Genomic DNA, 10,462 nt, shown 5'->3' on the forward strand with positions numbered 1-10,462 from the left:
TGAAGCTTTTGTCTGTCTCCAGCTCATTTGCATCTGTTGCTCTCTTCTGCTTTTGGACGTGTTTCGATAATGTTAATTGTTTCTTATTGGGCATGATTATTCTTATTTTATTATAATTATTAGTAATATGATCAGGAGATAGGCAGTGGGAGGGTTGAGCCTCGGGTGTGCCTGGGCCTTGGCAACCGGTCTCTGGGTGGTTTGGGTCTTGGTTGTGCCTGGGCCTCTATGGCCAGGCTGTGGGCAGGTTGGGCCTCGGGGCAGGCCTTGGCCTCAGTGGCCGTGTCTGGGCCTTGGGAGGGCCTTGGCCTCAGTCGGCAGGCCTGTGCTGGGGGCTGGCCTGGGCCTCATTGGGTGAGCCTGGGCCTTGGGCGGGCCTGAGCTTCAGAGACTGGGCGGAGGGCTGGCTTAGGCCAAGGCAGTGAAGGGCGGGGATGGGGTGGGTAGTGGCTGTAGGCAGGTGGTGTCTGTGTCTGATGACATCAAGAATGCCTCTTTCTGTCTCTCTATACTGTGGGTACCCTGAATTGCCTGATAGCTGTGCTGATATCCTTTATTATGGCAAGGAGACCCCTTTGGGAAGGGCTATGTTGGCTCATGCGACTTTGTTCGGCTTTGTTCATTTATGCTTCCTCTCCTCTGGAAGCACCACATTCTGAACAGGCTTGCTCCAGCCCTGCACTCTAAGCTCTGCAGGGGGCAGAGGCAGTCGCCGGAGCGGGAGCCGAGTGCAGGAGGGCGAAAGCTCAAAATGCCTGTAATTCCTCTGCAATTTGATCTTTTAAAAAAGCAAGTTCAGAATGTTGAAACATAAGGTCTTATGTTTGCTCAAAGGCTGTCTGTCTGCTAGAAGGAGGTTTCCCTCATGCAATACCACCCCTTTTTCCCCTGTCCTACCTGTGCTACCTGGTCAGGGAAGTGCCAGAAGTCCTTCTAGTCATATTGTTTAAAGTTCAAATTAATTAAAGTACCTCAGAAGACAGAGCTGGCAATCTGTTTCTGAAATTGTACAGCCTTTAAAGAGCAGTTCTATTTTGTACATGGAGTCCTGGTGTGTTGCTGAAGGATATGGAGTAGACTGAAAGGTCAGGTTGAACTGCAAGGTTGGCAGTTCCAATTCACCAGCTACTCCTTGGAAACCCTATACAGGGTCACTATGTGTCGTAATGGACTCGTTGGCACATAACAACAACAACACTCTGTACACAGTGGTATGCAACAAGTCAGATTCAGCGTGACAGCAACTAACAACAGTATGAGCACAATTAAATGCTCTAGGATACCCAGTCTTGCAATGTTATCCATAGTATGTCATAACCCACATAGTAGAAAGTCTGCACAGTCAATAAAGCACAAGTAAATGTCTTTCTGGTATTCTCTGCTTCCAGCAAAGATCCATTTGATATCAGCAATAATATACCTAGTTCCATGTCCTCTTCTGAATATGGCTTGAATTTCTCAAAGTTCCTTGTCAATATACAGTTGCAATCCTTTTTGAATTATCTTCAGCAAAATTTTACTTGCCTGTAATATTAATGAAATTGTTTGATGATTTCCACATTTCATTGGATCATTGCTCTTTGGGATGGGCAAATATGAATCCTTCCTAATTGGCCAGATTCCTGTCTTCTAAATTTCTTTACATAGGCAAGTGAGTGCATTCAGTGCTGCATCAGTTTGTTAAAAGATTTCAATTTGTATTCCGTCAGTTCCTGAAACATTGTTTTTCTTCAATGCCTTCAGTGCAAGTTGGAATTCTTCCTTCAGTACCATAGGTTCTTGATCATGTTATCTCTTGAAATGAATATCAACCATTTCTTTTTGGTACAATTACCCTGTGTATCTTTTCATCTTCTTTGGATGCTTTCTGCATCATTCGATATTTTGGATTATGGAGTCCTTCAATACTGCATGTAGGGGCTTTCTTTCTTTCTTTCTTTCTTTCTTTCTTTCTTTCTTTCTTCCTTCCTTCCTTCCTTCCTTCCTTCCTTCCTTCCTTTCTTTCCTTCTATCCTTCTATCCTTCTTTCCTTCTTTCTTTCTGCTTGAGAAATTATAAGTGTGTTCTTCCCTTCTGGTTGTCTAACTCCAGGTCTTTGCACATTTCAGTGCAATGCTGTACTTTTCTTCACAAGCAGCCCTTTGAAATTTTCTGTTCAGCTCTTTTACATCTTCATTTCTTCCAGCCACTTTATTTTTCTACACTAACGAGCAAGTTTCAGAGTGTCTTCTGACATCCATTTTTGGGCTTTTCTTTTTTTCCGTATTTTTAATGATCTTTATTTTATTCCTGAATGATGTTCTTGATGTCTTTCCACAGTTCTTCTGGTCTTAAGTCATTAGTATATAATGCATCACATCTGTTCTTGAAATGCTCTCTGAATTCAGGTGGGATATATTCAAGTTTATATTTTGGCTCTCATGGACTTGTTTTTATATCCTTCAGCATAGTCTATTCAACATTCTGCCTCTGGCCTTGTTTTGGCTGATGATTATTAAGCTTCCCCACCATCTCTTCCCACAGGTATAGTCAATTTGATTCCTGTGTATTTTATCTGATCAGGTCCCTGTGTAGTCATCCTTTATGTTGTTTAATAAAGATGTACTCAATGAATAAGCTACTGGTCTTGCAAAATTATATTATGCCATCTCTAGCATAATTTCTATCACCCTGGCCATATTTTCCAACTACTGATCTTTCCTCTTTATTTCCAATTTTTGCATTCCAATCATAATAATTATCAGTGTATCTTGATTGCATGTCTGATCAATTTCTGATTGCAGAAGTTGATAGAAATCTTCAATATCAGTATCACTGGCTTTAGTGATTGGTGCCTCAAGTCATTTTCTTCCATGCCCACAGACTCTAAATTTTAGTCTTGATACTTTTTTTCCTTTCTTTTGTCCCTTATATCTAAAAGTATTCAAATATTTTCCCTAAATTTCTTCATGCTTTTTCTCTTTTCACTGTCTCCAGGCTGTTCTACTTCAAATCCACTTCCATACATCTTCTAGAACATCACTGTTAGAATAATTGTGTTATTCCTTCTAAGTCAAAATAATATCTAAACTGCACATCTTGGTACACAACAATTTGATGATATGATTCAAACCTGTCTCTCCTTTCTCATCTTCTGCAACACTCACGTTCCAGGTAAACCATATAACTAGCTGTGTATTTTAACACCATATGTTTTTATCGACACTTTTCAGTACAAATGGGATATTCTTATCCTTTCCAATTTCTGTGTATGAGGCTTTATCTATTTTATGGCATATGAGAGATATGAACTTGTACATAAAATCTTTTTGGAATTTCCCTCTTTGAAACTCATCAAGATGCCCTCTGTTCTACTGTTTCTTATCAATAACTCCATCAGTTCTTGATTGATATATCCTTCATCTTTTAACTTGTTAGTAAAGTTTTTTTCTCACACACAAAAAGATGATTAGGCTGATGAACACAGTGGTGCAATTTATGTATGACATTTGAGTAGAAATATGAAAGCTAAGATATTGACCATTCTGTTGAGCCACATAATGTTGACTGTGTTGATGCAGAGAGAGAGCCTTGTTCTAATAAAACTACCAGACACTGCCAATATCTTCTATTTCTTTAAAGAGCCAAACCCTACTCTTCTAAAAGGACCATCATTTTAAAAAGTAGTAGTGACTCTGGACACTCACAGTAGACTCTTAAATAAGCCCAGACTGATACAAATTGTGATAAAATATGTTCATAAAGTTATGGGCACAAACTCTCACCACATTGATCCTCTATTAAGACACCCTTTCCTAATAAGTAGATCCCATTGGATAATGATGCTTAACTTGAAAATATCATGATAAGATAAAAAACTGCATCTTGTGGTTTTATGGTGCCTGGATTAGTTTGGATAATACAAGGTACAGTAGTAAATATATTTCCCATCAATGGAAGAATGGATAAACAAACTTTGGTACATCTGCACAATGTAATACTATGCAATTTTAAATAATGAAGTTGAATCTTCAAAACGTTTCATAACATGGATGAACTTAGAGAACATGGTGCTTAGTGAAATGTTTTCAATCACACAAAAAAAGACAAACAAATATTGTAAGAGATCATTATTGTAAAAACTAGGAAAATATCTCCCAGGGTTGGGAGGGAGGGGAGAATAACTCACTGTCAAGAGGATTGTTAAGTGCCTTTGAGGCTAGAGGGTAGACTCATGTTACTTCGGGTGACAGTGAGGCCATTGCACAAGAAGAAGTAATGTAGAAAATAAATAATGACTGTAAGGGAAGACTCAGAGAAATATGCATGGGTTAGAGGGGATCGAGGTAAATAGCGATATGTATACAACATTGGAACATTAGTGGTATGTGAGTAGATGCATGGATTGACACATATACTAAATGGGTAATGGAAAGAAAAAAAGAAACAAGGTTTATGTGTTTGACTGCCTTGTCGATATTGTTTTCCCCTGTCTATTTTTTTTGTAAAATATGCATTCATGTGTGATAGAAATGAATATTGAGAATTATGATTGCAGAAAACTAGAAAGATTGGATTTACTAAAATGGGAGTTAGAATTTGCCCAGAGAATTAGGTTTCTGGTGAAGCCTTTGTGGAATAAGTGGCCTTAGGTAGACTCCTGAGCCCCACCCAGAACCTTCTGAGTTGGACATTTGCATTTGAAAAGTCATGCAGAGCAACCCAGAACTGCTAGGAGAACAAAAGATTCTTATTAAACAAATAACCTGTAGGAAAAAGAGGACTGATAAGTTTTTATAAGTTTCAAGCCACCTATATGCTTTGGAGGCATCAAGGCAAGAAAAGTCAATCCATCAAGGAAAATCCCCATCTAAGATTAAAAGTTAAAGGGAACCCTCAAGCAGTCTGCTTGATGGTCACCACCTAGGCCCACTTGTGTGTGGTAGTGGGAGAAAAGCAGCAATGAAGACATGGGCTGAGTTTAGACATGTTCCAATGGCACCCATTGGCCTTAAGATGAGAGAGATAAGTAGAGCTGAGGGCTAGGGCTGAGAATGAGGAAGCTAGCTGGCCTGAAATGCAGGGAAGTGAGTGTGAACTCCCAAATTTGCGGCTGGCATCCATTTGATTTACCTTGGACCACTACGGTTGAGCTTACCAGAACCAGACCAAATGAGGATAAAGATGTTTGAAACTCTGAGTCAGTGTAAATTGCTACAATTTGATGAATTGTGCTTTTGCTTATGGATACTGTTGTTGTTAAGTGCTGTCGAGTCAAATGACCCATAGCAACTCTGTATAGGGTTTCCAAGGAGCAGCTTGAACCACCAACCGTGCAGTTCAAATGACTTTGCAGTCTGCTGCATTTGCCCACTGCGCCACACTTACAGATACAGATGTTCAAAATTCAAACCAGAATGGAATAGTCTTCATATCAGTGAACGTGTTTGTCTCCTCAGTGCATTGCATTGATAATTGTTTTTATTTTTCCTTTTGTTAGGTGTCATCGAGTCGGTAACAGCTCATAGCAACTGTATGCACAACAGAACAAAACACTGCCTGGTATTGGGCCAACCTCACAATCGTTGCTACAGCTGAGCCCTTTGGTGCAGCAACTGTGCCCATCCATCTCTTTTTCTCTGACCCTCCACTTTACTAATCATGATACCCTTCTCCAGTGACTGGTCCTTACCGATAATATATCTGAAGTAAGAGAGACAAAGTCTAGCCATCCTGGCTTCCAAGAAACATTCAGGCTGTACTTCTTCTAACACAAATCTGATTTTTGTTTTGGCAGTCCATGGTACCTTCAATATTCTTCTCCAATACCATAATGCAAATGCATCAATTCTTCTATGATCTTCCTTATTCACTGTCCCACTTTCATATGCATATGAGATTATTGAAATTACCATGATTTTGGTCAGGCACACCTTAGTCCTCAAACTGACATCTTTGCTTTTTGAACAGTTTAAAGAGGTCTTGTGCAAAAGGTTTGCCTAATGCAATATGTCCTTTGATTTCTTGACTGCTGCTTTCATGAGTGTTGATTGTTGATCCATGCAAACTGAAGTCTTTGACAACTTCAATCTTTTCTCCATTTACATGGATATTATTTATTGATCCAATGGTGAAGATATTTGTTTTCTTTTATACTGAGCTGCAAACCATACCAAAGGCTGTGGTCATTGGTCTTCACTAGTAAATATTTAAGTCCTGTTTGGTTTCAGCAACGAGGTTGTATCATCTGCATATCGTGGGTTATTAATGAATCTTCCTCCAATCCTGATGCCATGTTTTTTTCACATAATCCAGCTTCTTCGATTATTTGCTCAGCATACCTATTGACTAAGTATGGTGAAAGAATACAACCCTGACTCACACCTTTTCTAATTTTAAACCTTTCATTGTTCTCTTGTTCTGTTCAAGCAACTGCCTCTTCGTCTATATATAGGTTCCTCATGAGCACAATTAAATTTTCCAGAATAATCATTCTCAACAAGGTTGCCCAAAGCTTGTCATGATCCACACAATCGAAAGTCTTTGTGTGGTCAATAAAGCTCAGGTAAACATTTTTCTGGTATTCTCTGCTTTCAGCCAAGAGCCATCTGACATCAGTGATAATATCCCTCATTCCACATCCTCTTCTGAATCCAGCTTAAATCTCTGGAAGTTCTCTGTCAATGTATGGTTGCAGCCATTTTTGGATTTTCTTTAGTAAAACTTTACTTACACGGTATATAAATTATATAGTCCAATAATATTATTCAACGGGACACCTCCCTTTGGAATTCACAAAAATATGGATCTATCCTAGTCAGCTGGCCAGCCACTTGTCCTCCAAATTTGTTGGCATAGATGAGTAAGTACCTTCAGAGCTGCATAATTTTGTTGAAACATTTCAATTTGCAGTCCATCTATTCTTTGTGCCTTGCTCTTTGTCAATGACTTCAATGCAACTTGGACTTCTTCCTTCAGTTTCATTGGCTTTTGATCATATGGTACCTCTTGAAATGTTTGAACATCAACCATTTCTTTTTGTACAATGACTCTGTGTGTTCCTTTCATCTTCATTGGTGATTTCTGCATTATTCAATATTTTGGCCATAGAATCCTTCAATACCAGAACTCAAGATTTGAATTTTTTTTCAGTTCCCTCAGCTTGAAAAATGCTGAGTGCGCTCTTCCCTTTTGATTTTTCTAATTGCAGGTCTTTGCACATTTCATTATAATATTTTATTTTGTCTTCTGTAGTTGACCTTTGAAATTTTCTGTTCAGCTCTTGGACCTCCTCATTTCTTCCATTTGTTTTAGCATCTCTACACTAAAGAGCAGATTTCAGAGTCTCTCCTGACATCAATTTTGGCCCTTTCCTTCTTTCTTGTCTTCTTTATGACCTTTTGCTTTCTTCCTGTATGATGTTCTTGATGTCATCACACAACTCTTCTGGTCTTGGATCTTAAGCGTCTAATACAATAATTCTGTTCTTCAGATAATCTCTAAACTCTAATGGGATCTTTTTAATGTCATATTTTAGCTCTTGTCGACTTGTTTCAATTTCCTCAGCTTCAGCTTGAATTTATATAAGAGCAATTGATATTCTGTTCCACAGTTTGCCCTGGCCCTGTTTTAGATGATGATATGGAGCTTTTCCACTGTCTCTTTCCACAGATGTAGTTAATTTGATTTCTGTGTGTTCCATCTGCTATGCTCCATGTGTATCTTTTAAGTCTTTGCAATGAAGAAGTCATTAGTCTTGCAAAATTATATCTGCTATTTCCAGCTTCATTTCTACCACCAAGGACATATTTTCTGACTATTCATCCATCTTCTTTGTTTCCATCCTTTGCATTCCATCCATCAATAATTATCAATATATCTTGATTGCATTTTTGATCAATTTCAGACTGACGATGTTCGTAGGATTCTTCAATTTCACTATCACTGTTTTTAGTGGTTTGTGCATGAATTTAAATTATAGTGCTATTAACTGATCTTCCTTATAGGCATAGGGATGTTATCCTATCACAGACAACGTTGTACTTCGTGACTCATCTTTGTTTAATGAATGGGATGCCATTCCTCTTCAATTTGTCATTCCGGTACAATAAAACATGTAATTGCCAGATTCAAAATGGCCAATACCAGTACTTTTCAGCTCACTAATGCCTAGGATATCTACGTTTATGTGTTCTATTTAATTTTTGACGATTTCCAGTTTTGCTAGATTCATACATTGTGCATTCCATGTTCCAATTATTAGTGGATGTTTACACTTGTTTCTCTTCATTTTGTGCTGTGCCCCATCAGCACATGATGTTCTCGAAGGTTTTACTCTATTTACATCATGGTCAAATCTACTTTGAGGAGACAGCTCTTCCCCATTTGCATTTAAGTGCCTTCCAACCTGAGGGGCTCAACTTCTGGCTGTATATCTGACAATGTTCTGGTGCTCTTCATCATGTTTCAGAATTCAATAATCTTATGATGATAGTGTTCTAATGTTATTCATAAGGCTTTCATCGTTTGATTGAAGTCCTTGACAACTTCAATCTTTTCTCCACTGATAAGAATGTTGTTTATTGGTCCGGTTGTCAAGGACTTCATTCTTGTTGTATCAACTATCAACACTCACAGAAGCAGCAATGAATAAATCAAACGACATATTGCATTAGGTAAATCTGCTGCAAAAGGCCTTTTTAAAGTATTGGAGAGCAAAGGACTAAGTGAACCTGACTCAAGCTATGGTATTTTCAATAATGTCACATGCACGCGAAAGTTGGATAGTGAATAAGGAAGACTATAGAGTAATTGATGCTTTTGAATTATGGTGTTAGAGGAGAATATTGAAAGTGCCATGCGCTGCCAAAAGAACCAACAGATCTGTGTTAAAAGAAGCACAGCCATGGTGCTCCTTGGACGTCAGGATGGCCACACTTCATCTCTCATACTTCGGACATACTGTCAGGAGGGACCAATCGCTGGAGAAGGATATCATGTTTGGTAAGGTGGAGGGTCAGAGAAAAAGAGGAAGACCCCAGTTGAGATAGATTGGCAAAGTATCAGCATCAATGGGCTCAAGCATGGCAACAATTGTGAGGTTGGCCCAGGACCAGGCAGTGTTTTGTTCTGTTGTACATAGGGTACTGAGTCGGTACCGATTTGATGGCAACTAACAACAACAACAAATGTGACCACAATGTCACATAGCTTAAAAATCTGTCTTTAAAGATATTTTCTAAATCTCCACTTAACTCTGCCATATAGAGATAATTTCACTTTTAACTTTTGAGAGATGTTAAAGGTGAGGTTCAGGGATGAAGTAACATTATCAGGGTAATATAATTTGTCAGTGAGTACTGAAAATATTCTAGCTACAGTTTCTAACTTTTAACTGTTCTCACTCAATCATCATGGCAATTATTTAAAATCAGGGTATTAGAAAGAACTTCAGGATGCCCCAGATTTCTGACTAAATTGAAGTCTGCATCTGGACCTACATAAATCAAGAGTTATTCATTTCTACTTTACCACTGAATTTAGGTGTGGTACGTAATGAGAATTTTCATCCCATTCAATAGTGAACAAGTTGGACAAAATTAAATGTTCTTTCTACTAGTAGTCTTCCAGAGGCCATATAAGAAGAAACTTTCAAGAAGGGAAAAATAATCCATTTCACTATCAGATAAAAAGTTTCCAGGATTCCTGTTGGTTAAATCGGCATATAGTTGGCATGGACTGACTGTAATCTCAATAACAGTTGCCTGACCTAAATATCAGAAAAATTTAGCTACTAAAGCCTTGAAATGAACTATTTTGCCTATTCTGAAGTTTTGATTGATTACTAATTCTCTGGCTTTGTTTAAAAATAAATTAGCATTTGATCATTTAAAGTCCTGGATAAAGATGATTTTGTATTAGAGGTGCATTTCTGTTGTATGGTTGCTGAGCATTATAAAGCTGTACTTGCTCTGTAGGGTAACTGAGCATTACAAAGTTAGGAGCAATCCTGAAGGCTCATGCTTGCTGCTCTATTTGCCTACCAGTGTGAAAAAGGCAGACTGGCCCTTCTAATCTTTCTCCCAGGGATTAAGGAAAACCAAAAATGATTTTGACTCTTCACTGATTTGTCATATAAGATGGCACTCTGAATTAAGTTGGCATAGTCTTGTACCATAGGCATTGTATTTCTTGAAAGTACTGGATGACATTTGTAGTTTTGTGTATTGTTCTGGTGCTTCTTACATCAAGTTGTCCAATTTAATCCAAACACATGTTCAATTCTCTTCTCTCCCATCAAAGCACATTAATCCTTTCTATCGTCAAACCCCACCCCACTAACTTTGCTTTGCAAATTTCCCTTTGTGCTTATCCAGGCTTCTTTACAGTTAAATTATATTGATTTAATTAATTTATTTTATAGCATTTGCAATTTAATTTACATTGTGCTTAATTACATCTAATTAATTTACATTTAATAAAG

The sequence above is a fragment of the Chrysochloris asiatica genome, unplaced genomic scaffold, assembly GCF_000296735.1.
Source record: "Chrysochloris asiatica unplaced genomic scaffold, ChrAsi1.0 scaffold00227, whole genome shotgun sequence".
NCBI lineage: Eukaryota > Metazoa > Chordata > Mammalia > Afrosoricida > Chrysochloridae > Chrysochloris > Chrysochloris asiatica.